The following is a 25,552-nucleotide window of genomic DNA, read 5'->3' on the forward strand; positions in this document are numbered from 1 at the left end:
GACAGACGTGCTCAAACTAGGACTGAACAGTTACAGTGAAAGAAAATGATTCTGGTCACCACCTAAAACTGAACTCAAAGCCCTTTATACATGCCACTTTGCTCCCTATCCAACATTCACACTCCACTGAACGCGTCAGGAGCAACTCAGGATTCGATATCTCGCTAAATGTTACCCAAGGATGCTTTGGCAGGTACACTGCCCCCTCCCCCTATAATGCACTTTATTTAGAATATAAGACAAAAATAATCAGGCCCCATCTTATCTTAATGACATTGTAGTACCATATAAGCTGGGGTTTAATACACCCTATTAGAGCACTTCGCTCTCACACTGCAGGCCTACTTGTTGTTCCTAGAGTATTTAAAAGTAGAATGGGAGGCAGAGCCTTCAGTTTTCAGGCCCCTCTTCTGTGGAACCAGCTTCCAGTTTGGATTCGGGAGACAGACACTATCTCTACTTTCAAGATTAGGCTTCAAACTTTCCTTTTTGCTAAAGCATATAGTTAGGGCTGGACCAGGTGACCCTGAATCCTCCCTTAGTTATGCTGCAATAGGTGTAGGCTGCTGGGGGATTCCCATGATGCACTGGGTGTTTCTTCCTCACTCACTATGTGTTAACAGACCTCTCTGCACTGAATCATACCTGTTATTAACCTCTGTCTCTCTTCCACAGCATGTCTTTATCCTGTCTTCCTTCACTCACTCCAACCGGTCGCAGCAGATGGCCCCGCCCCTCCCTGAGCCTGGTGTGAGATCAGCACAGTCTGATACCTACAGACACTGTATTGGATCAGAAATGTGAAAAGCTGGACTGGGTCATCCCTGTTTGCTAAAGTTTGCAGTTAAGTGAGAAGCCGTTTGAAAAGCTGCAGGTGTGAAATTCCGACCTCTGAGCTTCTGCTGTTAGCTTTGCAGCTAGCAGCTGGTCTGGTGCTACTGATGCTCAGTAAACACAACTAAATGTTGGCACTGATACCCAGTCCAGCTTTCTAAATCAGAATCAGGGTGATGTCTGATCCGTGTATCGGATTGGTGGATCCCTCACTGTGACCTTAAACAGACACTTTTTATTTGAGTTTATCAAAATTCTTTAAAAAATCTTTCCCAGGTTACAAATTCTTGTCCAACCTGTCGTGGCAGATGGCCCCGCCCCTCCCTGAGCCTGGTTCTGCTGGAGGTTTCTTCCTGTTAAAAGGGAGTTTTTCCTTCCCACTGTCGCCAAAGTGCTTGCTCATAGGGGGTCATATGATTGTTGGGTTTTTCTCTGTATGTATTATTGTAGGGTCTACCTTACAATATAAAGCACCTTGAGGCGACTGTTGTTGTGATTTGGCGCTGTGTAAATAAAATTGGATTGAACTGAAAATTAATTATTTCACATTGATCAGCTTTAAAGAAAGGCCCCAGCACAGATCCACACTCACAGGCTGCTTTCTAAGCATTTAGCCGTAATTTTATTCACAATCACTTTGGGCCCAAAAAGGATGAATGCTGATCTTCGTGAGTGGTGCTCAATCTCAGGCTACCGATTCGACTGAACTTGTTCTGGAGGAACTCGTCTATCGCTTTATTTTCACAGATGAGTCTGAACCAACGCGTTCTGGAACGAATTCAGCCTTTAGTTTTAATCCCATCACTAAGTTTAAAAGCCTACCTTTACACGCTCTGAATACTTTGACCAACGTGCTAGGGGTAAAAGCCACAGATGAATACCCACATGTATTGTACTGCAAAGTACAACAACAATAAAGGCCTTCTGATTCAGATTCTGACATGTACAGGCAAGCACGTATCCACCCACATACACACCTGTCACCACACTTTGGTGTGGGTGGAGCATTTATTCTAACATCTGGCCCACATAAACAGCAAGCTGGGATTCAGAGATCACAAAAGTGCCATTTCTATCAAAAATGTGTGCTCGAGGAGAGTAACAAAGAAACAGATTCCTTTAACTGGGTAAAAGTTACCCAGTTCATACCTTTGTTTTCATACTGCACAACTTTCATGACAGTTTCTGAACTTTTCATTTATGCACAAGGTGCCAGATTACGGTATCAGTGAGAGGGAACTGTCACGCTCAGCTCACCGTATACACCAATCAGGTATAACATTTTGAGCACTGACAGGTCAAATAAATAACACTAGTTAACACTAGTGGGTGGGATATATTTGGGACCAAGTCAACAGTTTTGTTGACGTGTTGGGTTAGGGGTTAGGGTTAGGTGTTGGAAGCAGGAAAAATGGGCAAACGTGAGGGTTTAGTGACTTTGACAGGCAGACGAGCTTTAAATGGGTAACCTGTATTATGTTTTTTCAGGGTAACTTTACCTTTTAACCTCTGGCAGTTCACCACTTTTACCTTTGCACCCTTTCAAGCTATTCATTGGTCTGAACAACTTGAATTGCAATAAATAACTGGAAAAATTGGGGTGTTGTAAAACTTCTGACCACTAGTGTGTATTATATGGACTTTGCCTCTTTGGATTTTTAGTTCTTTCAAAGGTGACAGAACGAGACTGCAGATAAAAGTGGCAGAAATGAGCTTTCTCTGATGGGTGGATGGGCTCTCCAGCACAGGGCGAGGAGTTCAGCCATTCAAGAGAGGCTCCACATTGAACAGAGCCAGCTGAGGTAGTAGCCTCCTGGGTAAGGTGTTCAGGAAGAGGCCCCTGGGTAGACCCAGGACTCACTGGAGACATCATCTCTCTTGACTGGCCTGTAAACACCTCAGGGTTTTCCTGGATAAGCTGAAATTTGTGCATCATTCATAATGCACCACACTTTTCAGTTGCAATCTATTTGTTTTTCAAATGTTAATTTGTCAGATTTTAATAATACGTGAACATATTTTTGATATTTCCTGCCATGTTTTCATATTTTTAACATCAGTTTTCTTCGTGGTCGATATAGTGGAGTCCATGCCTCGACATGTGACGTTGGCAGGAGACCAACACAACATGAGACAGGTGGCCATAATGTTATGACTGATTGGTGCATCAATGCTCACAGATTCCTGTGTTAAGATGGACAACTTATAGCACGGTACAAAAAACTAGCTTTGCCTCTATGGATAGTTTACGCTCCATCACAGCTGAGAGGGGTGATTTTTGTTCTTATAGCTGGATGCTGTACTGAGGGCCACGGAGTCTGCGAGACCTCGTCCACTTCTCTGAGTCATTACAATGAGCGTCTTCTCTGTAATGACAGAGTAATGAGTCGATATGTCTCCGCAACAGAAAGCAGAGCTGCTGTCAGCTGTCAGGGTTAAAGCCCGTATCAAACTAAGCTAACAGTTTCTGCATAAACACAGCTTTTACTTTATCTCCATCACGTGACACAAACCACTGAAGATGAGTGCAGCTGAAGACGCTCTTTCCCTCATGCTTAAACTTGTCGAACAAGCGCTCCGATAAAAGGACCCTTGTTGGCTTTTCATCAGTTTTGCGAACCCAGGAAAACGTCTGAGTTCACCATCTCTGTATCAGCCCCGTCTCTCAGCTGCTCGCTGTGTGTAAGAATGGTTCGAGCTTCATGTTAAACTAGCCTGTAGCATCTTCATGTTTACAGGAAAAAAACAAACAAACATAAAAACAGAGCTGGCTCATTGAAACAGGGAGAAAAAGTATATTTTAGCATTTCTGATTTACAGGTGCATTCCTTACTGGGTTAACTGGCGCATCCTGTGCCTGAAAGTGCTTATATACTCACGAGCAGCAGCATGCGCTCAAGGATCAGGCAGACAGAAATCAGCCCTCTGGTGTCACATGAGTAAAGGAGATGTGCTTTATATGTTTCTTTTTCTGCAGTGAAATGATGGATGGGCAAAAGAACAGGCCAGACAATGCGACGTTGCAGCCGTGCAGCTGTTCCTGTGTGCCTTCGCAGTATTACTGTTTGTGTTCCCAGGAGGGACGAACAATGCGCTTCCAGGTCAGTCTCTAACCTGCCCTCTCATTACCGAAGGTCATCCTGTTGGAAACACAGTGCTGACCTCTCATGCCAAAGGTTACTCTCGGAAAACGGGGATTGGGATAAAAATGGGGGGAGGGTAAAAGGAAAGGCAGGAAGTGGAGAAAGAATTCCCTCACCTTGATTTCTTGGGAGCGGTTCATCCAAGTTTTATCTGGAGTTATTTGGCATTTCTTAAGGCCAACAACAACAATGTGATTTCAATTCTCCTCAAAAGCCCCTTTTAAGATTTTCTTCTGTTACAGCCCCCCCCCCCACCAGGCTGGGGGTGAATGCCTATAGATGGCATTGCGCTTAGATCCCAGCGAGCTCATTAGCTCTGACCCGCTGTTGTGCTCACTCAAACCAGACCGACGACGTGATCGGGGGGGGGGCTTGGAGCCTAAAAACACTTCCTGTAGTTAAGCCTGGAAGCAAAACAGAGCAGCACCACAGATGATGGTGAGAAAACAAGTGATACCCGAGAGTGCTGAGATGCTGTCAGTGCAATGTAATCGAGACTTACGATTATGTACAGTAGACATGAACACGATGGGGCGGGCTATTTGCTGGAGGGTTTCAACATCTGGATCTTGTATTACACGCCTCTGCACTTTCTTTTTTTTAACAGCCCTCCTCTCAGCTAAGCAACAACCCTGCTCCCTGTCCATCCACAGGGCTCCCCTCTTGTTCTTCTTTCCTCCCATCCTCTAATCTTTATCCTTCTCCTTCAGGCCCATGTGAAAAATCCCAATTATCAGAAACATGAGAAGTGCAAACGGTTGGACGTGAACTTGGAATATGCTTTAAAAAGAAGGGAAAAAAAGCCCTTAACAAGAGCCATGCTGAAATGTGATTGAATGCGTCAGCAGGTCATAAAAGGCCCCCTCAAGATCAATGTAATTATGAAAGCTTTATGTGGAGGACTTTCCGGACACGGGAATGACCAGCAACAGGATGACGAGGATGGTTCTGCCAGCATTATGTTCCACCAACAGAGCCCCAGCAAGTGAAGAACGAGCAGCTGCCTCCCATCAGCAGCTAGAATAGAGAAAAGAGGCTTGTAACACCTGCAGCAGGGTGCCACGAAATTTTCCTACGTTTGTCCGGCCTCTCCGTGATGCACTCTATAAATCCCTGTGATTAGCTACTGTAGCCGGGCTAAGGGCCACTTAAATCAAACTCCACAGGGGAAGTTGTGGGGTTAGGGTTAGGGCTAGGGGGTTAACCTGACCTCCTAGCTTTGGAAATGTGATTTAGGCCTAAGTGATTATTACAAAAACAAAGCCAGCACTGATTCTCTAACAGGAGAGGATGGGAGGAGGAAGGGTGTGATGGAGGTGTATGGGAAGAAGAAGTGCACGTGACAGCAGCGCTACAATAGTAAGCTATTATTTGATTCAGGAGAAATAACTGCCTGTTATTAAGCTATTAAGCAATGCTGAACCTACAGTCGATTATGCTCCAGCTTTCTGGGAAGGCCGAACAGCAAAACACGACACAGATGTGAATACAGGAGCTAAGCCAGCCAGTTTATGTAGGTAGTGTGGAAAGTGTATAGTCTGTGGAGTCTGAATACTAAATCAGCACATTATCAAGTTTTAAATGGGGCGGGGGGGCTTTGCTTTGTAAATCACACTCAACATGGGGGTGTTACAGAAAATTCCACAACATTAACCTGAAACGGTTAACAAACGAGAATGTGCTCGACCCAAACGACATCGAGTCCACAAATCACAATTAGGCCACCAAGTGAAGCGGCAAGTCTGCAGAGGTCTGTAAACCTGCTGGGATGGCACAGCTTAGGCCAGATCACTGCTGCTGACAGCTGACAGAGGCCAGACACAAGTGCACCCAAGTGGGACAGAGAGTAAACTGCATTTCTGCACAGTAAGAACAAAACAACATGACCAGCAGACGCCTGTGAAGAATATTTTGCAATAATTCCTAGATCTGTGTATATATGAGGAGACAGAGATATGGCAGAACAGTCTGTGCAACACTTCACTGTGTCTTTATCACAGTTTTTTAAAGTGGGAGTTTTAGTGCATCCAGGCAACACAGAAAGCAAAGCAGATCACTTTTTGGCCATTTGGGTGCATGGCTCCTTTAAGGGTCTTTTAACATGCGCTCCAAAAGATTACAAAATGCATTTAAGGTCTTGAGTAATAGCACATCTATCATATTTATTGTCAATCAGTGACAATATGACAGCAAATGCAGGCGTAACGAGAAGGAAATTCAAAGTGGCGACACAGCCAAGGCCGATGCCTACTCAGCAGTTTTAGAGAAAGTAATCCAGATGCATTCAAATTTGATGGGCGCTTCCTGTCCACATGCTGCACCACTTCACCACGTTTACTACAAATTACAAACTACAAATACAGAGTCTGTAGTAACATTACTCTTTAGATTCAAGATTCAAGGTCAACAATATACACAGTATACAGCGTACCGAAATGCCCTTTCACCCCACCCCATGGTGCATTATAAGAATATAAGAAATATATCTCCAAGAGATATAAAACTAGAAATTACAAATAAATAATAACTTGCTAAATCTGGGTAAAATTAAGAGCTAAAAAGGTACTATTACTAACTATATCTATGTACAATACACAAAGACAGGACAGAGACAACACCAAGTGGATTGTGCAGTCGGTATTGAATACCAGGTTCAAGTCATGGTCAGGATATTGTAGACGAGACAGGACGAAGACATGTGCAAGATGCAAAATGTGCAAATATAGCATTATGTAGCTGTGTCCAGTAACTATGTGACTGAGTGTGCAAATAAGCATATTGTTCTCAGGTCTGTGGAAGTTTGTGTTGTTTTTGAGTCCTTCGGTGAGTAAACTAAAGCTAGTCAAACTAAAGCTGAGACAACAGAGTAACAGAGTGATTAAATGGTCAGAATTAATACTGAAAAGTAACTCATTCATTACATTTCTTAGAGTATCTAAAATTGCAATCTTTTTGCTTTTATTACGTTGGAAACAAAGTATCTTTAGGTTTCAGATTCTGAAACATCACACCTGATGAACGTTACCAGTTTTCTGACATTCTGCAAAAATGAATGAGCCTATAGATGAACTGATAAAAAGGGAATAGTTGTACTATAAACTGGCTAAACCACACTACAGTGCTAATGTTAGTCACACTGAGAATTTTCTTCAACATTTAGGACATTAAGGGCTAGGGATACCGCTGTCTTCTTCCACACAATATTGCTGGATGACCTGTAAAAAATAGCTGCTGTAACAGACGTTGACATGTCAGTGAGTTGAACTGAATCCTAGTTAAAAATGTTACCCTCTTTCAAAACTTAAAACGTAGTTTCTTACTCGCAGTAGCGTTTTTCACGGCTCACTGACCTCAGCTCCTTGTTCAACACTCAATATTTCCCTCTGGTGGCATGTGTGTGCACTGCGCTACATTACCTGATATTCACCTCCACTAACCCTACACTTTAATATGTCCTATATGGCCCATGACTTAATCTAATCCTTGATCTCTGTGGTCTTTCAGAAACACTTGCGTGCTGCTCATGCACTCAGAAAGTAGTCGTGCAGGCTTGTCGTCGATCTGAAAACAATACAAACGAACAAAATACCAGATCGACGTTAACAAGCCTCAACCCGCTAACTCAAACTTAGAAAAACACATAACTGTAAGTGTGCTCAAAAACTACAAGGACAGCTAGACAATCACGTATTGTCTCACACACTCACACACACAATGCAGTTGAATGCTCTTGACAGCAGAGGACATCCGGTGAGATGAGTGAGTCTGCGCTTGGAGACAGGGATACTCTGATGCATTCACAGGCAGCTATCTGGCTTTAAGCCACATGTTGCAGAAAGGCTTTGGCTTCTAAAGATGACAGAAAAAAAAAAAACAGACTGGTCCCTTTTCTATGAAAAGGAATGATTTAATTAACTAAAGAGGAAGATCTGAAAAAATGGATCCATATTTAGAGGATCATTTCTTTTGCTTCCATATCAAGTGACCCCATCTTCCACGGGACAATAAAAAGAGTAATCCAACATATGTTGCTTTTATTATAGATATGTTCTGGTCCAAACATTTATGTCTGCTAAGTTTGCAGAAAATTACATATTTTATGTTTCCAGTAAAAGCAATTTGTTTGGGGGAAAATAGGAAGACCAAGTAACTGGCATGGGAACAAAAATGAAAAAAAACTCCAACGTAGCACCGACAGAAAACACGGTAATGGACCTACTGTTGGACTGCCAAGTGATATTTATAGATAATGCAGTGCAAACCAGCAACAGCAGTGAAAAAAAAAATTACACACACTGCTAAATACTGAATACCCTGGGGTAAAGAAAACGAGTTAAGCACTACCAAAAATGATGCCGTTTCTGTCACTTTGTTGTGGTTTCTGGGTCTAAATGTCACACTGCTCCCACTCTGGGTGGAGACATGAGGTGCCAGTAACAGCTGGAGTACAGTTATTCAAAAAAACTCTGCATTTTAGTTCCCAACTCTATTAAACATTTAGCCTAAATGAACTTGAATGCTGCCATTCAAATCTGCAGGACACACTGTCGGGTACCTCACATCACCTGCCCAATGTCCAATGTCCACTTCAAGCACATTAATTCAACTTAACATAAAATCTGACAGCAGATTAAAACCAGTGTTGTGATAATCTTTCAGCTAACTACATGTTATTTTATTCTGAATTTAAGTTTTTCCTGGAGCCAAGACATTAGGTTTGGATGCAGGGATAATAACACTTACAACCGTGGTAGGAAAAAAAGCTCACAGAACAACTGAAACAGGCAAAGTCTTTCCCACAAATAAACATTACCTGGGCAGGCTGCCCGTGTGTATTTAATGGCCATTGGCCACCCAAGAAAATTAGTTGTTTGTTTATTTATTTTTATCTGTCTGAGAACAACGCGGTCTGTCATCGATTTCCGAGACATAAACAATCCCCGCACTCAAAGGTTCAGAATCCAAGTCACTGCTAATTACTGGCAGTCCTCAGCATTATTCAGCCGCATCCACCTCAAACTGCAGCTTCTTCTGCTCTGGAGATCCTGTTTCACTGACGCTTCAAAGCAGAACAAGGACTGCCGTCTCCTGCAGAGCAGGCCGATGATACTGCTCACAAAGTGCTTGTACTTGCAGAGGAGAATCGTATGAAGCCCAAAAGCTTTTCTCAAAGAGCACACATATGCCTGTATCTATGGTGACAGTGGGGAGGAAAAACTCCCTCCTAATAAGAAGTAACCAAAAGTGCCTTACTCTAAAACAACAGATTGGAGAAATTCATGCGGAGAATTGGAAAATATGAGAAAAAGATACAAGAGTTAGCAAGACAGCTCTTACATCCTACAGCCACCCAATACAAATCATGCAGTGCAAACCACAGAGCTCAAGTCGTGGGGGCTTAAGAGGTGCCAACACTCGAGTGAGCGGCATTAGTAAACCTTCAGATTCCACAGCTGCCAACCTGAAGCCGACCAGGAGCATGCTGAACCACTCAGAGCTCCACTGCATCCACAGGACGATGAGCCTTAGTGAAACACTAGTTAAAACACAGAAGCTTACCTTTACCCTCATGGACTCTTCCTCAATCTACTCCACAATAAGCTGCCAAGGAACAAGGAAATGCAAGCCAAATGTTCCTGCAGTTCAGTTAAGCTGACATGTATGGTGTGCATACTGTATGTACATCCATGCCTGTGTGCATGCATATACTGTATACACCATATGTGATTGTTCGCATGCAGGTGCGTCCATATAACACCTCGGCATGCAGCGCAATGAACATGCTTTTCGTCAGCTTTCATCCACATGGAAGACAGGAAACTCTCTGGCTGAGAAAGACAAATATCTGGGTCTTCAGTAGTGGGCTGCATAAGCAAAACATGATGTTTTATGCCTGTGTTTGCTTTAAGTTCAACACAATTCAACTCTGATTTTTGGTTTTAAACAATGAAAGTCTGCAAAAACAATGACTGTCGATATCTAAAGCTAGCCCTAACAGCTCTAAAGCAGCACAGACAAAGAGAAGGAAAGAAATGATACAAAGAGCAGAAAACGGGAGTGCGTTCAGGAACGAGCAAGAAAGAGTGTGGCTGAGAAGGAAATGCACAGATGGATATAGGAAGGAGAGAGGCACTGAGATACAAAGAGAAGGAGGGCGTCAGGTTAACCCAGCCTGCTTGGCAGGAGCTCTGCACGCAGCCTTTTATTCCAGTTTATGGATGAAGTCAAGCCAAGCAAATGTCTTTGTCATGTGAAACAAAAGTAATGGATGGAGCTCACCCTCTGCTGTAGCCCTCTTCCATCAATTTCTCCACCCTTCCATCCGTTTCTGTGATCTGATCCCTACAACAGACCCTCCAGGGCTAGAAGCTTGGGCCCAGGCCAGGATTGCTCTCCCTGGGAGCACCTTCCCACCATCAGAAACCCTCTCTGGTCTGTGTCACTAATGAAGTCTCTCTCAGCTGTTCTATGGCAAGAAAGCAGATGGAACTCTGGGACGATATAAAACACGACAAAGAGAAAATAAAAGGGACCGATATCTCATCGGTGCAGCCTTTCTACACCACCAGCTCATCGTTGCATGTTTACGATACATTTCAGCTTTACCACAAACTGAGGTCAGCTGTTGGGAAATTATGGTGACATAAAGTCCTGTCATAGACTCAGCAACTCAGACTAAGATTAGCTAAAGAAGAAGCTCGCACTACCATAAACTGAAAGCATAATCACTGTTAAACTGAGCTGATGTGAGACTAGTGAAATTAAATTAGACCTCAGTCACACAGGCCTAGAGACCGGTCAGTGACCTGCTTGTAATCAGCGGTCACTAAAGAGAAATGGCTGATGACTGGTCAGTATCCAATTATTTGGATTAAAAAAAAGAAAACCCCCGGAAAAATCAAACTTGGTGTGAAAAAAATTAAATGGTGCAAGTTCCTCAAGCACAATCAGTGCGAGTCCGAAAAATATTTTTAACACGCAAAGTATCTGTTCAGACTCTGTATGTCTGCTGTATAAAGACCTGAAGACACAACTTTTACTTTGAAGATCTTGGCATCTTCTCTGCAACTGCGAGCGAACAAAGCAATCACAACAGGATTCAGTCAGCGACAACCAGCAACCACTTGCCAACTAGTTAGGGCAAAAAATGTCTTCCTGAAGTCATCTACTGGCCTTTAGCATTAAAGATGGACGACCTGACTGCACTTCCTCCCACGGTACAAAAAATGAAGCCAAAATTTCCCATTTGTGGGAGCTGCTGTGTTGCACTTTTGCAGCCAGAGTGTGCGCAGTAGGGACTTGAGTGGGGACATCACAGTCCCGCCCACACACCCGCTGGGCGTCTGACCCCAGTCCCATCTGGGTTTATGACATGTACTGCAGCCAGACACCAGGGGGGCAGTAGAGACATTTTGCCTTCATTTTTGCAGTGCTATTAGGTCGTCTATGTTTTCTACAGTCATCGGTGTTTAGGTTTGTGTGTCTGAGGCCTTGGGTAAGCAGCTTCATTTTTTCTTTGAATAATTAGTGTCCACTGACCAAAACACGTCCAAGTGGTACACAGAGTATAAGTCAGTCTCTCTGGAGCCAACCACACAGTAGGTTTTTGTTTTTGTTTTTTTTTTTAAATTGGAGTAGCACCTGTAGGGTGAGGGCTACCAAAAATGGTAGGCTAGTTACCATGAGTTTTTCTTTCTTTCTTTATTTTTTAAATATAAAACCAGCCTGAAATGAGAACTGCTAAGCTAAAGGAGTTGTGCTATTCTGAACATCTTGGGGCATTAACGGTAAAGTTCACCCCTGAGAATGATCATTTCTGGAGAATGTTGCAGGAAGCTTGTGGTGCCAGTTTCTTTATAGCACATCATGACAGCCAACAGTTTTCCAGCAAAAGCAGTGCCGTGAAACAGCCATCAGGGCAACAGCACAGTCCGGGGCTAAGAACCTATCAAATGTACTGATGTTAAGGCAGTGATGAAAAAGCCAGATGAGGAAAGAGTTTGTCCGTCAGGATCTGAATAAGTTCTCCATCTGTGATCATTAAGTCCAGTTTTCCACTTGCACTGCTTCTCAGCTTGGCCTCAGGGCACAACAGGTCTCCATTATGAGTCTCTATAGGGTCCCTGACACGAACAGCCAAAGGTTCAGTCAAATAAAGTCGATACTGTGTGACGAGGTTGAGTAATGACCAAGGTTTCATAAAGGTGGTCAGCTGGGAACTGACAAAAATGACAATTTGAGTTTTGCAGTTTGGGAAAACATCAAAGTGCGAGTTGAAGTATTACAGGCCACACCCCTCACATCCTGATTTTTTAAACAAATCCTTCTTTGCATATCGGGAAACAAAGCTGTTCACACAGAACGGCTGATGGATTAGTCGCACACTGTTTTCCACTTGCAGTGGCTATCTTTGTGGTTAGTTGGGAGGTGAACTGTATATACTGATACTGGCACAGTCACCTGTTAGTAATGATTAAGGAGAGTCAAGCATTGGAGGAATGTGGCCTTGTGCTGTCCTTGGGCTTACAGGGTCTCCATAAGGTGGCACAATGTGTGAGGGGCAACTGTGTGCTAACCTTTTATCAGCTTAACTCTGGAGTTAAGTTCTTATCGACTGTGAGAAATATCCCTAACCGCAAAACCCACAGTATCCAAATTCAAAGCTTTTAGAGTCTTGGCAGTGGGACACAAAGAAAGGTTTGCATGTCACCATCTCATTATGGAGGAAGTCTGGGGGAAGTCATTCCTGGGTCTCAGGATTCAGAAAAAAAATCAACAATGACTTTTTTGAATTATGACTTTTTTCTCCAAATTCCGGAGACATTTTTTTCCCCGGTTGCCTCTTCCGTAGTTGACAACTGGTAAGACTCAAATTCCACACCATAAAAATTCCACATATCCATCACTGTTTTACACTGGCTGATAGAACTTTCTTTATGAGGTTAAGGTGACATTGGACAATTTTCCAATTCATCAGCTGTTCTTCTTTTTTAATCGCCAAACATGAATGATGTGGAGATGGCTGAGTAAAGAAACGTCTATTATAAGGACTGCAGTGGATGGGCCAAGTAATGGAATTACTTTAGCCATTTTGAGACATTTGGACATTGGCTGGCTTCAGTAATCAGCTAAAGTGACACCATTCTGTCATCAGGAAGTAGGTCACCTTCAATCTAAAACACTGGCAGACAATGGCAGCTATTAGTAATCAAGGAAATATGTCAGGTCGATATGACTGAATGGACAAAGAATGGTTAGGATGTCAGACCATGGAGCTGAAGCACTGGAAAGGATGAAAGATGCAGTGACCCAATATCAGGTGTGGGGGAAATAAATACATAAATAATCAATACAGCATAGCGATATTTAATTATCATTTGTAGAAACAAAAAACATATACATATATCTGAAGTGAGAGAGACTTTTGCAATATCTATTTTATCCAATAAAATTAATGTAAAAAGTTTATTACTCAGCATAAATATGAAAAATCGAAACAGAATAAATAAAAAGTTTTCCAATTCGAATCCTGACCTTGACCTCAATGAAATGCTCCAGTGTGACAGGGACATGGCTGTTCAATCAAAACAGAAATCCTGAACTGAAGATGGGGTAAGGGCTGAAACCAGGTAAAAAGTCTGAACGCGATCAGAAGACAAAGACGAAGCACGTAAAGCTTCTGAGGCCCTACTTGGAATCTGCAACAGGCAGGAAAGACCTCCCCAAACACCATGATCCTCTCCTCAACATGTTTTCATGTTAGCCTAGCACAGACCACCTGACTCACAATCCACACACCTCACATTATAACTTAATTCACTAAACCATCAACCTATGAGTAAGAGCACAGGCTGCGAGATACACAACAAAAGGCCTCGTGAGAGAAACATGAGCACGGCGCTGTGTTTTCTCAACAACCTGTCCATGTTTCTCTCACTTTCAACATATTTACCATTCAGGCCCCAGTGAAACCAGTTCAGAGGTAACTAAGCCCAACACTGGGAGGCATATGAGCCAAATATGATTCAACAAGGCCCAGAACTTCAGGGTCAGGCCACAGCAAGGAACACGTGTCCCCGGGAGAGGAGGCCTGGTTGCTCCCTCAGCCGTTAACGTTCTCCAGTTTGTGCAACAAATCCTAATGAGACTTCTCTCTGTGGGGGAACTGAAGTCCTGTCTGTGGGGATTTGTCTGATGAGCTACACAACCAAGGAAAGATGTAGTGAAGAAACATCTCTCTCTTACACATGCACACTCACAAAATGAAAGACTGATGAGGTAAGCTAAATGGCTTTGTGCAGGCCAAAGAATGGCAACAGATTAAGAATGGGTCCAGTAAAAGAATGAAAATACTCACAAACAACATGTGTGGTTTAACGTCACCAGGAAAACACAAGATGACGCCGTACCCCCTGTAAGGTATTAATTCAGTTCTATTCTCTTTATACAGCGCCAAATCACAACAACAGTCACCTTCATATTGCAAGGTAAAGACCCAACAATCGCATGACCCCGTATAAGCAAGCCCTTAGGGACAGTGGGAAGGAAAAACTCCCTTTTAACAGGAAGAAACCTCCAGCAGAACCAGGCTCAGGGAGGGGCGGGGCCATCTGCCACGACAGGTTGGACAAGAATTTGTAACCTGGGAAAGATTTTTTAAAGAATTTTGATAAACTCAAATAAAAAGTGTCTGTTTAAGGTCACAGTGAGGGATCCACCAATCCGATACACGGATCAGACATCACCCTGATTCTGATTTAGAAAGCTGGACTGGGTATCAGTGCCAACATTTAGTTGTGTTTACTGAGCATCAGTAGCACCAGACCAGCTGCTAGCTGCAAAGCTAACAGCAGAAGCTCAGAGGTCGGAATTTCACACCTGCAGCTTTTCAAACGGCTTCTCACTTAACTGCAAACTTTAGCAAACAGGGATGACCCAGTCCAGCTTTTCACATTTCTGATCCAATACAGTGGCTGTAGGTATCAGACTGTGCTGATCTCACACCAGTGTCAGATTAATTATCCCTGACTGTGGGGAAGTGACTGGGAATCATTCCTTTATGTGTAAAGACACAATAACTGTTGGTATTTATTAGTGATATGATACATTAGACAGGCCCAGGATAAACAAAGAGAAAAAAATAAATGGTGCTGTTATTCATATCTTTTATTTGCAGTGGTCTTATTTTGCTTCCAAGTAAGGGGCTGCAGTCTCAGTAGCTTCTTTCTTCCTCCTCTCACAGCCTGAAATACATGTTTTATTTATTGTGGTCCTCCTGACATTTAACACCTTGTTAGGGAGATGGACAGTAAATATGTTGTTGAATGCACTTTGTTCCACTTTATTTCATATTCATGAGGTTTTGGTAAAACCTGATTTTGCCTTATAAATAAAAGAATGATTCCCGGTCTGCATTCCTAATTCTGGGAACACTGGCCTTGTATCAGAAAATAAAATGGCAACCTGGTCTTTCTGGTTCAAATCAGCAAATTTTTACAATATTTTGTGTTTGATGTTTTGTTTTTTTAAATGCATCTGTCCCAAATTACAGCTGCTGATTCATAATGATGATGAGACTCTCAGGCTTTTATCTATAATGAGACACTCAGATTTCAATCAGATTTCAATGTGCAAAAACAAAAAAGTTCTAAACTGGATGAAACTTCAAAAAAAACTAAAACATATTAAAAATATTTGACATAAAAGCTAAAATTATGACAGCAATCTTTGGACCATGACACGAAGGTGTCAGAGAGCCCCTCTGTGAGTTATCATTAGAGTACCACTTGAAAACACTAGAATTTTGTTCTATGTGGATGAGTGAATAGAATACTAATGTTTCTGTTTTTGCACTACACTTTCTGTGGCCACAAATTTCATGTTACAAAGTATCCGACATGCTTTATTTCACAGGATTGTTAAATATAAGTACACAACATTGAGAAATGACCACTAGCCATCTTTTGAAATGTGAAGTTTTTTTTATTAATGTGCACTCAAATATGGGGCTTTTTTTCTCTATATTTTAACTAGCCAATTATCAGACATTTTTAATGCATCTGTCCCAAATCACAGATCCTAATCCATGAAGATAGTAAGAAAGGCCAGTGAGAGCTCAGGCTTTTACCTTTAATGGGTTTTGAGCTAGTCGTGTTCAAACTTGGCCTCAGATTTCAACAGTTTAAATGTGATATACATCTTGGAAGAGAACTCTCTCTTCACTGCCAGCTAACTGCTTAAAACGACATGACGAAGAGCTGAAAGAGCTCAGGGAAAAGTTAACTGACCCATTTTCAAGAAGATACCTTTGTTCTTTCGTATGTAATATTGTAGGGTCTACCTTACCTTGTTGTGATTTGGCGCTGTATAAATAAAACTTTACTGAATTAATTTAGAGGCACTGGTCCATGTGACTGTGGAGTAGTGCTACGATATACTGTACAAATGTCCATGTGGGGTTGATATTCCTGAAAACTCAACACAGACCTTACTGACGAATGTGCGCGGGATGGGAAAGGCTGCTGCTCGGGGGGGGGCTCACTCCACGTGAACCACATGACTTCATCCATCTTGTCGGTACCCTTCCTGTTTGTAGCAAACCTCAGTTTAAAAAGAAGAAGACAGACTGCCGTCCACTGCAGTGATGCACTCTGACAGCTCTATCGGCTACAGTCGGACTTTTTTCCTGCTCATAAACGGGTCAAATAAAGTAGTGGCACAAATGTGCAGCACCTGTTCCTGTTGCCATCCCTCAGTATGTCAAATATAAAAACAGTGACAGCTGTGCTGCTGGCAGTGATACGGCGACGCTCTGGGCTGATGCACGAGACTGGACTACTGTAATTGGACTACTGTAATTCACTGTTTACGTGTCTAAACAAAAACTCCCTGGAGCGTCTGCAGATTGTCCAAAATGCTGCAGCAAGGCTTCTGACAAAAAGATCTAAATACTCTCATGTAACACCATTGCTTATACAGCTGCACTGGCTCCCCGTTGAATTCAGAGTCCATTTTAAGATACTGGTTCTGACATTTAAAGCTCTTCAAGGACAAGCACCAGCCTACATCATTGAACTTTTACAGCCCTATGTCCCTAGTAGGTCCCTGAGGTCTTGTGATCAGGGCCTACTTGTTATTCAGCATACTAGGCTGAAAACCAAGGGAGACAGAGCTTTTGCCACTGTGGCCGCCAGACTGTGGAACTGTCTTCCTCAGAACTTAAGATCTGCAGACTCAGTGATTACATCTAAAAAACAGCTAAAAACACATCTTTTTAGAATTGCATTTTGTTAACTTTTGACTGTTTTTGTTTTATACCTTGTGAAGCACTTTGTGATCTTTTATCTAGAAATGTGTATAAATAAAATTTTACTTACTTACTTTTACTTACTGAGACGAGGCTCTTTTCTCTTTTTCAAGAGCACTTCTTCCCACACAGGGCTCTCTCCGGGTCAAATAGCTTAAAGCTGAGTGCAGTGGCCAGAGCCTGTAATATTTCACATATGCTTTTCGAGGCGCAGCAGGCGCTATCGATCTCTTTAATCTAAAGCCCAGGAACGAGAAGGAAAAGGGACCATCAGGCAGCCTGCTTTCAATTACGAGCTCCATAAAGACACGCAGATAGGAGCTGATGTGATGGATGGTCTGGGAGAGGCAGTGATGGGATCCACGCCTCTGTCTGCTGGGGCGTGAGTAACCCTAACAGGAAAGAGAAAACTTCCATTCACTGCTGCTAAATCAATATTGACTAACTTCTAAAAGTGGGCTATCATTCACTCAAGCATTAAAATACACTTTAGTTTATCAAATGAGCAGAAACAACAGGAAACTGCGCAGACTTTAACCTTAACTACATGTGGACCAATAGAATTACAAAGGCCCGTTCTGAGGCAGGAAAAAACGCTGCTATGTAACAGCTGTAGCAATGTGCCAACATTTCCAGCCCAGCCAACCAGAGAGAGGGAAGAAAAAGACCTACACCAATCCTTTTGCATTTCCACTTTTTTTATGATGTGCAAATTAAAATATCCCTTATAAGTAGATTCTGACTCTAACCCTAGTCATTCATGTACTGAGGAGATAAAGGCGGATGGTTAGGCAGCTGGAGCCTGCACGCTGAATTACTGAATAACAAAGAATGCATGAGCGAGAGGCTGCAATGGAGGAGGCTGGCAGATCAGCAGCAGCCATCAGACGGATGCTGTTTTTAAAAAAAGTCATGTATCCAGACAGTACGAGACAAAACAAAATCACCTGATCAGACGCCACGCAGACGTTTTTCTACAGCGCTCTCCATCTTCTGCGTCTCAAGACAAACGACACACGGTGATGAACCCTTTGAAAACACGGACGTCGCAACAACTTTCATCATTCACTGCTTTTGGCATCTCCATTAAAAGCTCGGGCACATCTGTCCTCAGTTTAACCAGAGGAAAGAATTTAAACAGAACAGATGCATTCTGTTTAAATTTCATGCCGACATCTCGTGTCTTGTGAAATCCAATTTTACTGCAGCAGACATTATAAGATCGATGTAAACGATAAACCGTTTGCAGGTTTCAGATTTACGTAAAATCGTGTTGACATAAAAATCCAAAGGTAATAAAATATTACAGCGTCTCAGCATTAGCGCGTACAAAAGGTGAATTTAGTGTTTAACCTAAGAAGAATTTGCAGCTGACCTTTACAGCACTATGATGTGTGCATCATATACACTCACAGGCCATTTTGTTAGGTACACCTGTTCAGCTGCTCCTCTGTGCCATCCAATCACATGCAAGATGTGGCTGCTTAGCACCAAACAGACCAAACTAACCTGCTGAACACAGTTTAGATATTTCACTGTTGGTGGAGACCAAAAGAGCGTGAATATTGGACCAACGATGTAATGCCTACTAACATGACACAGAATCAGGGGTGTCAAACATAAGGCCCGGGGACCAAAGACAATGGCGCCCACTGGATGGCTTTGGGAAACGTGAAAGCGTGCATCAGAGGTTAAACAATTAAATGACAGAAACGTTCCCGTTTCCAGTAATACAGAACTTTGCAGTGGGGGGTGTTGTAGGTTATTTTTTGGGTGGGTGGGGTGTAGAATGGGTCCACAGTTTAAGTTTTCAAGGTTTTGCTGCTGTTTTTCCAGGAACGTCTTCAAATATAGTTTATGCTGCCCCCGTGTAGCCAAAAAAAAAGCCCATAGGTGAATCGTGCAGACCCGTCCATCTGATCTTTGGCTTGGATTTCATCCCCAGTAAAAGCAAAATACTGATCTGAGATAAATCCAGATCCATGTCTTTGACAGCCAAGATAGCAGAAGGCTTTTCCTCCTGAGAAACAGAACTACTACTCTGTCTGTTGGATATCTTCAGTGGATCGAGCCAGCCTGCCTGTCAGCACCAGGAGACACAAATCTATACTGTGCAGCAATCTGAAGTCTCTACAAGGCCAGACGAGAGATCAGGCACGCTGGTGCCACACGGTTCCTTGAGATCCACTAGTGTCTCCATCATTCAGCTCAACATCAAAGAAGCCAGCGCCTTGCGTTTGAATTATAGGCAGCAAGTGTGCAGTCATGCTTCCAGTGGCATCCGGCTCCCAGCCCGATTAACCCCTGTGCCACGCCGAGGAGGAAAAGCAGAGGATACGGCCCACAGCAAGGCAAGATAAATTACAGTGCCAACAACTGCACATCAGCAACGACGCTAAAGGTCACGCGTTTGTCATCGGCACATTTGACGGCTCAATCAACTGCAGCTCCAGTCTAAGGGAATGAACAAGGCAAGGCAGAGCAGGTTTAACCTCGGCCATGTTATCTGTATAACGTCATGATACAGAAATGAGCCCACCTCCAACCACCTGTCTTCCCTTATCCATCTCGTATCCATGTTTCCCTCCACACAGACTTCACATGCACAGGGTGAGCTATAACGGTGGCCGTCCATACACGCCGTCCTTTTTCTGCTTATAACATTCGGGGTCGTGTTGTGCTGAAGCCTGTTCCTGCTGCCACAGGCTGACAGGACAGCCAGTTTACACAAATGTAATTTAGCAGCTGATTAAGTAAAATGCAACTCATTTCAGGGGTTTTTGTCCAAGATCAGTTTATCGGAGCGTCCCTCTACATCAGTCCTAGTTTCTCGTGCGGCCCCTTGGGGTAATGAATTGCCCACCCCTGCTCTAAAGGAAATAAAGCAGTTTACAAGGAACACAAAGGCTTCAGTGCTCTTTGTGAAGATAGTCTTGTTACTTGGGATTACATTTTTTCCCCCATCCATGCATTCATGCAGCTCTACCATTTATTCTTTCGCCTGTTTGTGCATTACCTCACTTTCCCATTTCCCCTCTTAACTAAATGCCTGGAAAAATTCCAGCACATCATCAGCAAACAGACAAAAGATAATTCAGTCCAGCCTGTTACTGCTCACATGACACATGGGATTCATTCTGAGGCAATGACGATGAATCCTGGCGTTGTGTGCAGAAGGTAAGGGCAGTGAACAGAGAAAAAGAAAACAAAGGAACAGTGATAACATTACACATGCTGACGCAGAACACGGCTATTCTGTTAACTGATACTGGCAAAAGACAAAAGAGGAAGTAGTCTATTGATTTCCACATTCAAATCAAGACCACACGAGAAAACAGGCACGTTAAAGGTTTCCAACATGGACAAAAAATAATATGCTGATACGGTGACACAAAGATAGCACAAAGACTGATTTAATAACATAAAGGTTGGCATGGAAAAGCTACGGGGAAAAACTTGCCCAAAGTGAGACAGCAAGCAGCTGTTACAGCCAGCTGTCCTGACCAGTTGTTCTTAAGAGTGGGAGGCCAGGATGGGGGGATTCAGAGACATTAAGGAAAGACGGAGGGATACAAGGAGCAGGCAGAGATGCTGATGGCTGACAGGGAAGGAGGAAAGTGGAAAAAGGTCAAACAGAAAGGATAAGAGTGTTCACCTAGACGCAAGATTTTGGAGCAGGAAAAACTCGGAAAACTCTTCTGTGACTTTTTAAATGGCAGAAAGAAGAGAAAGCTGTTTTGTGAAATCCAACAGAACTGATCCATAATGATCCATAAGCTCCGCCCACTTCAAATCCAGATATCTTCTGTAAGTGTCACAGAAACACAACAAAGACACAACCAAAGAAAGTATTGTTTACAGCCTTAAATCTCAGCAGGACATCACACACAAACCCTACAGAGGAATGACAAGCTGAAGAGTGACCCCTGGTGGCATTTTCTCCACTGTGCAAGACGACAATTCAAATACACGCAAGTTAGTCACGTGATGTGTGAATCCTTGACATTAGAGCCTGTGTGTGTGTTCTTTGCATATTAGACTGTTCAGTGGTATGTGTAGGTACTTACTGTAAACTCCTAGGATGAGCACTCTGTGTGTTTCCTTTGCTTTCCTGATCACAAAGAGACGAGCTCACCTGGCTACCTAACGGGGAGAAGCATTGACAACCTGATTAAAAGAAGAGTACAGAGCATCCACAGCTCTTTACTTCAAAGATACCTCTCCACATTCTCCTAGAGTAACTTTGACGACTCACAGTTTAAATAAGTTATTGTAGATTAATAATAATCTACAAGCTGGGCCTCTGTACAGCCAATCAGTTCATCCACTGTCTGCAAAAATGCTGCAAAACTGACTGGACAGGGCTGTAAAGAGCAAATGGGCCAAAGCATCCTGCAAAGGCAACCCAAGCTTTTCTCAAGGCAAACATGCATTATACAAGGCTGCAACTGCTAAACTCTTAATGCATTACTTAAAACCACTGAAACACATATGACTGCTGTGTTGGTGCACAGAGGCAAACATCACAAAATAAATGAAATATTCCACTTGTCTTGCCATTTTACTTTCTGTGCCCTCGTCAGACAGTCCGTGCAGACGTCTGCATACCTGCTGATTCTTCCTTCGTTTGTTCCCGTCTGTGGACGTGGACCGTGGACTGTGCCACAGGCAATGGAATTCAAGCAGACTTCACAGGAGTTTACCAGGAGTGACTATTTAGCCATTGTTCCTGTGTAACCAGGGCTTTGAGCTTCTCTCTGACCCGTCTATCCCCCATGTTACACTGTCAGCTGCTGTCTCTGTACCCCTATTTAGGTCGAGCAATGGTTCCTAACCGAACATAAAAGATCTTTGCCTTTCACTTCCCTCTTGTGTTTGTAAAAAGTATTTGGCTCAAGAGCTCTTGGTCACGTTCATATGACGTTGAGAAGCTATAAAACAAGGATTAGCTCACTAATGCTCGTGAGAAAAACACTTTCACTGCAAACTGTTGACAGAGAGCTGGACAACCAGAGCATTTATACACACAGCATTAAAAACCTGCTTTCATAAATAAAAAAGGGAAAAGGGGGGATAGCTTAACATCTCAAATATTTCTGTTTTCTGCCACTAAGCCTAGACGGGCGAGGAGTTATTGGGTAAGCCGCACATTAAAACTCAATGTACACATCATATTGTCAAAGGAATTTGCAAAGAAAAGCGTCTGGACTTCTTTGAGTTGCTTGAAGACGTTTCACCTCTCATCCGAGAAGCTTCTTCAGTTCTAAGGTCAATGGCCAAGAGTCCCAGATTTAAACCCAGTGGGAGTATCCCCCCAAAGAGGGCCAAAGGACCCCCTGGTGATCCTCTAATCACATGAGTCAAGGTGTGAAAGCGGGTGTGGTACCTAATCAGCCAGGGTTTCGGGTGAGCTCATTGTGAAACCTGGCCCCACCTTGTCATGTGAATTCCTGAGGTCAGATGGCCCAGGATGTGATTGTAGATCAACACATCATATTGATCTACAATCACACTGACACACTGTCATTGTTATGTAGATGGTCTTTCCTACTTGAAATCAACATTCATGACAGAATATTTGGCTCATCTCAAAATTCAGGCACTTTCAAAGCCCCATAGTTATGCACCACGTGCCACGTTGGTTTAGAAAGGTAAGGGAGAGCTCTTCAAGGTGGCACAAAATGTACTGTTTTCCTTCAAGTTCAAGGAGTTTATACGTTTCTTCCTTTTAAAAGAGTGTCACTGATTAATTGATAAATTAGCCACAATCTCTGAGACTTTACAAACTTAATCTTTAAGTTGTACATTTTTTCACTATTTTTCATATTTGCAGCATTACACAAAAAAAGGAAATTAACAAGCTGAGGTACACAGTAACATGGATTTCACTCAAAAGTCTACTTATTACATTTTTCCATATTTTTCTTTCGTGTTTCTCGTGGTTGGTCAAATTAAGAATCTCCAAAATTTCAAATGATGCACTCATATTTTGTGCTAAATTTATGCTCACTTTCAGACTATTTTTTCAACTCTTATCTCTGTCTGATGTCAGTGGGAGCAGATATTCCTACTATGGTCACTCACACAGGCATAAGGCAGCTGCTGTTCAAACCTTAAGTTTGCAATAAGCAGCCCAGCATCATAAAGCTGGCTCAAATCAAAAGGAGCTAAAATGGCTTTTTTCAGATGGGATCAGGCAGCTGCTGCTCCACATATTTGATTTGGAGACTTTTTTACACCACATGGCTGTACTGACACATCCTCCCAAAGAATCTGTGTCTCCATCTTTCATCAAATGTTTAAACCAGAGGAGCTTAAAGTAAATAAACTCAGGTGCAATGACACAGAAAATGCACTTCATTTCCCAGCCATACACTGCATACTTACTGGCCACTTCATTAATTACACACCGCTAGTACCCACCTTTAAGCTTAATTCATTGCAGCAAAGATTCAGCATCAGAAGTTTTGGTCCACACTGACACCATCACACAGATTGCAGCAGATCTGTCAGCTGCACATGTGTGACGAGAATCTCGTCTTCCACCAAAGTTCTAAAGGTTCTCTACTGGATTGAGATCTGATGACTGTGGAATTTGAGTACAGTGAAGTGTGAGATGGTTTGTGACATGAGACATTATCCTGCTGGAAGCGGCCACTGAAAGATGTGCATATTGTGCTCATAAAGGGATGGAGGTGTGACCGATATCCCCATGCTGGTGTTGCTCCAGGACCAACATAGTCAATGCTGGGCCAGATTCAAAGTTGCAAGTGATCAATCTCGTTGTTATCATGTCACAGGGGCTAAGGTTAGGTTTTGGTGTGATGGTGATTCCACCTAGCAAAACTGTGACATCACTATAATGTGATTGGTCACTTGCAATGTTGAATCTGGACCAACAATAATTATGATGACCCGGAAACAACATCAGGTCTCACTTGATGGGCAACAAACTCAGGCAGGCTGTGGTTTTGAAACGATGCTCGACTGGTCCAAACTGTTCCCAACAGCCCACATGACACAAACAAAGACAGTTAAATCACGCTTCTTCCTCACTTTGAGAATCGGTCTGAACTTCATCAGGTCGTGTTGATCATGCCTACCTACATCCCTAAATGCAATGACTTGGTCTCATGTGATTGGATGACATATTTGCCTTAATGTGCTTTTGAACAGATGTACCTAATGAAGTGGCAGGTAGGCATAAACAGTCTATAAATGCAGGAAAGGCATTGTTCCTACTCTGTTGAGGTGTTCAAATAACTCAAGCAGCGTCTGTCAGACAGAGAGAGCATCATCAGTTTCAGTCTGCCAGCACAGTTCCTGGAACAACACGGCAAACACCGTGACAGTGTCCACGGTCCTCCGTGGAATGGAAAACACACCTGTGCTTGTACAGCTCGACTTTACAGACCAGCACACTAATAACAACCAGGTACACAAACACTTTGAACACGTTTCACTCCTGCTTCTTTCCCTTAGCAACAGCTAAAACTAACACCCCGTTTCAAATTTAAAGGGGCGGGCTTTACAGCTTTTATGGTCACCTCGGGCTCGGACCTGTCCGCGTGCACATTAACAGCCAAATGTGACGTTATCAGCACAGCCTCGGCCTTATGTCAAATCACAGCTGACCCCGCGAGCTAGCGTTAACCACAATGAAGCCCAAAGCGTGAACAGCTCGCTTGGAGACAGGCTCTGTCATCACGCCTGAGAGCTACGAACTCCACACAACCTCTCCCGAAACAAACACAGCACAGCGCCGGTGTTTGCCCCCTCGGTAGGCGAGTTAAGTTCACGTTAGCTGACTGACGCTGCTAGCCAGCTAACCTCGCTGACCAAAACAGCTGGCTAAACAACAGCGGCTTCTCCGTGGTTTCTCTCCCAGCCCCATACTCACTCGAGCACCCGCACGGTGTGAAGGCAAGGCACGGGGCTAGTGCTGACGGCCGACAGGAGAAGTATTCCCGGGTTTCTACTTTAGTTCCTGCGGATGCTGATGTATCCAATCTCCATGCATCAAACCATGTTGGGTGGGCAGCTGCGCACTGAGTTCTTGTTTGTACTATCAGGAGGTTTCTGGAAGGAAATGTAGGAAACTTGGAAGGGCACTAGGAGGCGACTGTGTACCTCAGCCTCCTCGGAGTATTTTATTTGAGCAAAAGTAGTTTTTCAGATATTAGTGTCTGTCCTTCTGTTGGGAGCTCAAACAAAACCGTTCAGAAGCAGTGAACAGAAAATGGGTCGAATAAAAGCGATCAGACAGAAG

At 43.1% G+C, this 25,552-nt stretch overlaps 1 protein-coding gene across 5 annotated transcripts in view; it reads right to left on the reverse strand.

Annotated features, from left to right (window-relative positions):
- Positions 1-25,552, reverse strand: part of disp1 (dispatched homolog 1 (Drosophila)) — a 94,368-nt gene extending 68,816 nt beyond the window's left edge. For 2 of the 5 annotated variants that reach the window (XM_003440843.5, XM_005449883.4), the window contains exon 1: positions 25,184-25,552. The gene's annotated coding sequence lies outside the window, so the exon portion shown is untranslated. Of the gene's footprint in view, positions 1-21,350; positions 21,427-25,183 lie in introns of those variants that run through there. The other 3 variants (XM_019353530.1, XM_019353528.2, XM_025898834.1) reach the window with 2 other exon arrangements.

Source organism: Oreochromis niloticus, linkage group LG15, assembly GCF_001858045.2.
Source record: "Oreochromis niloticus isolate F11D_XX linkage group LG15, O_niloticus_UMD_NMBU, whole genome shotgun sequence".
Lineage (NCBI taxonomy): Eukaryota > Metazoa > Chordata > Actinopteri > Cichliformes > Cichlidae > Oreochromis > Oreochromis niloticus.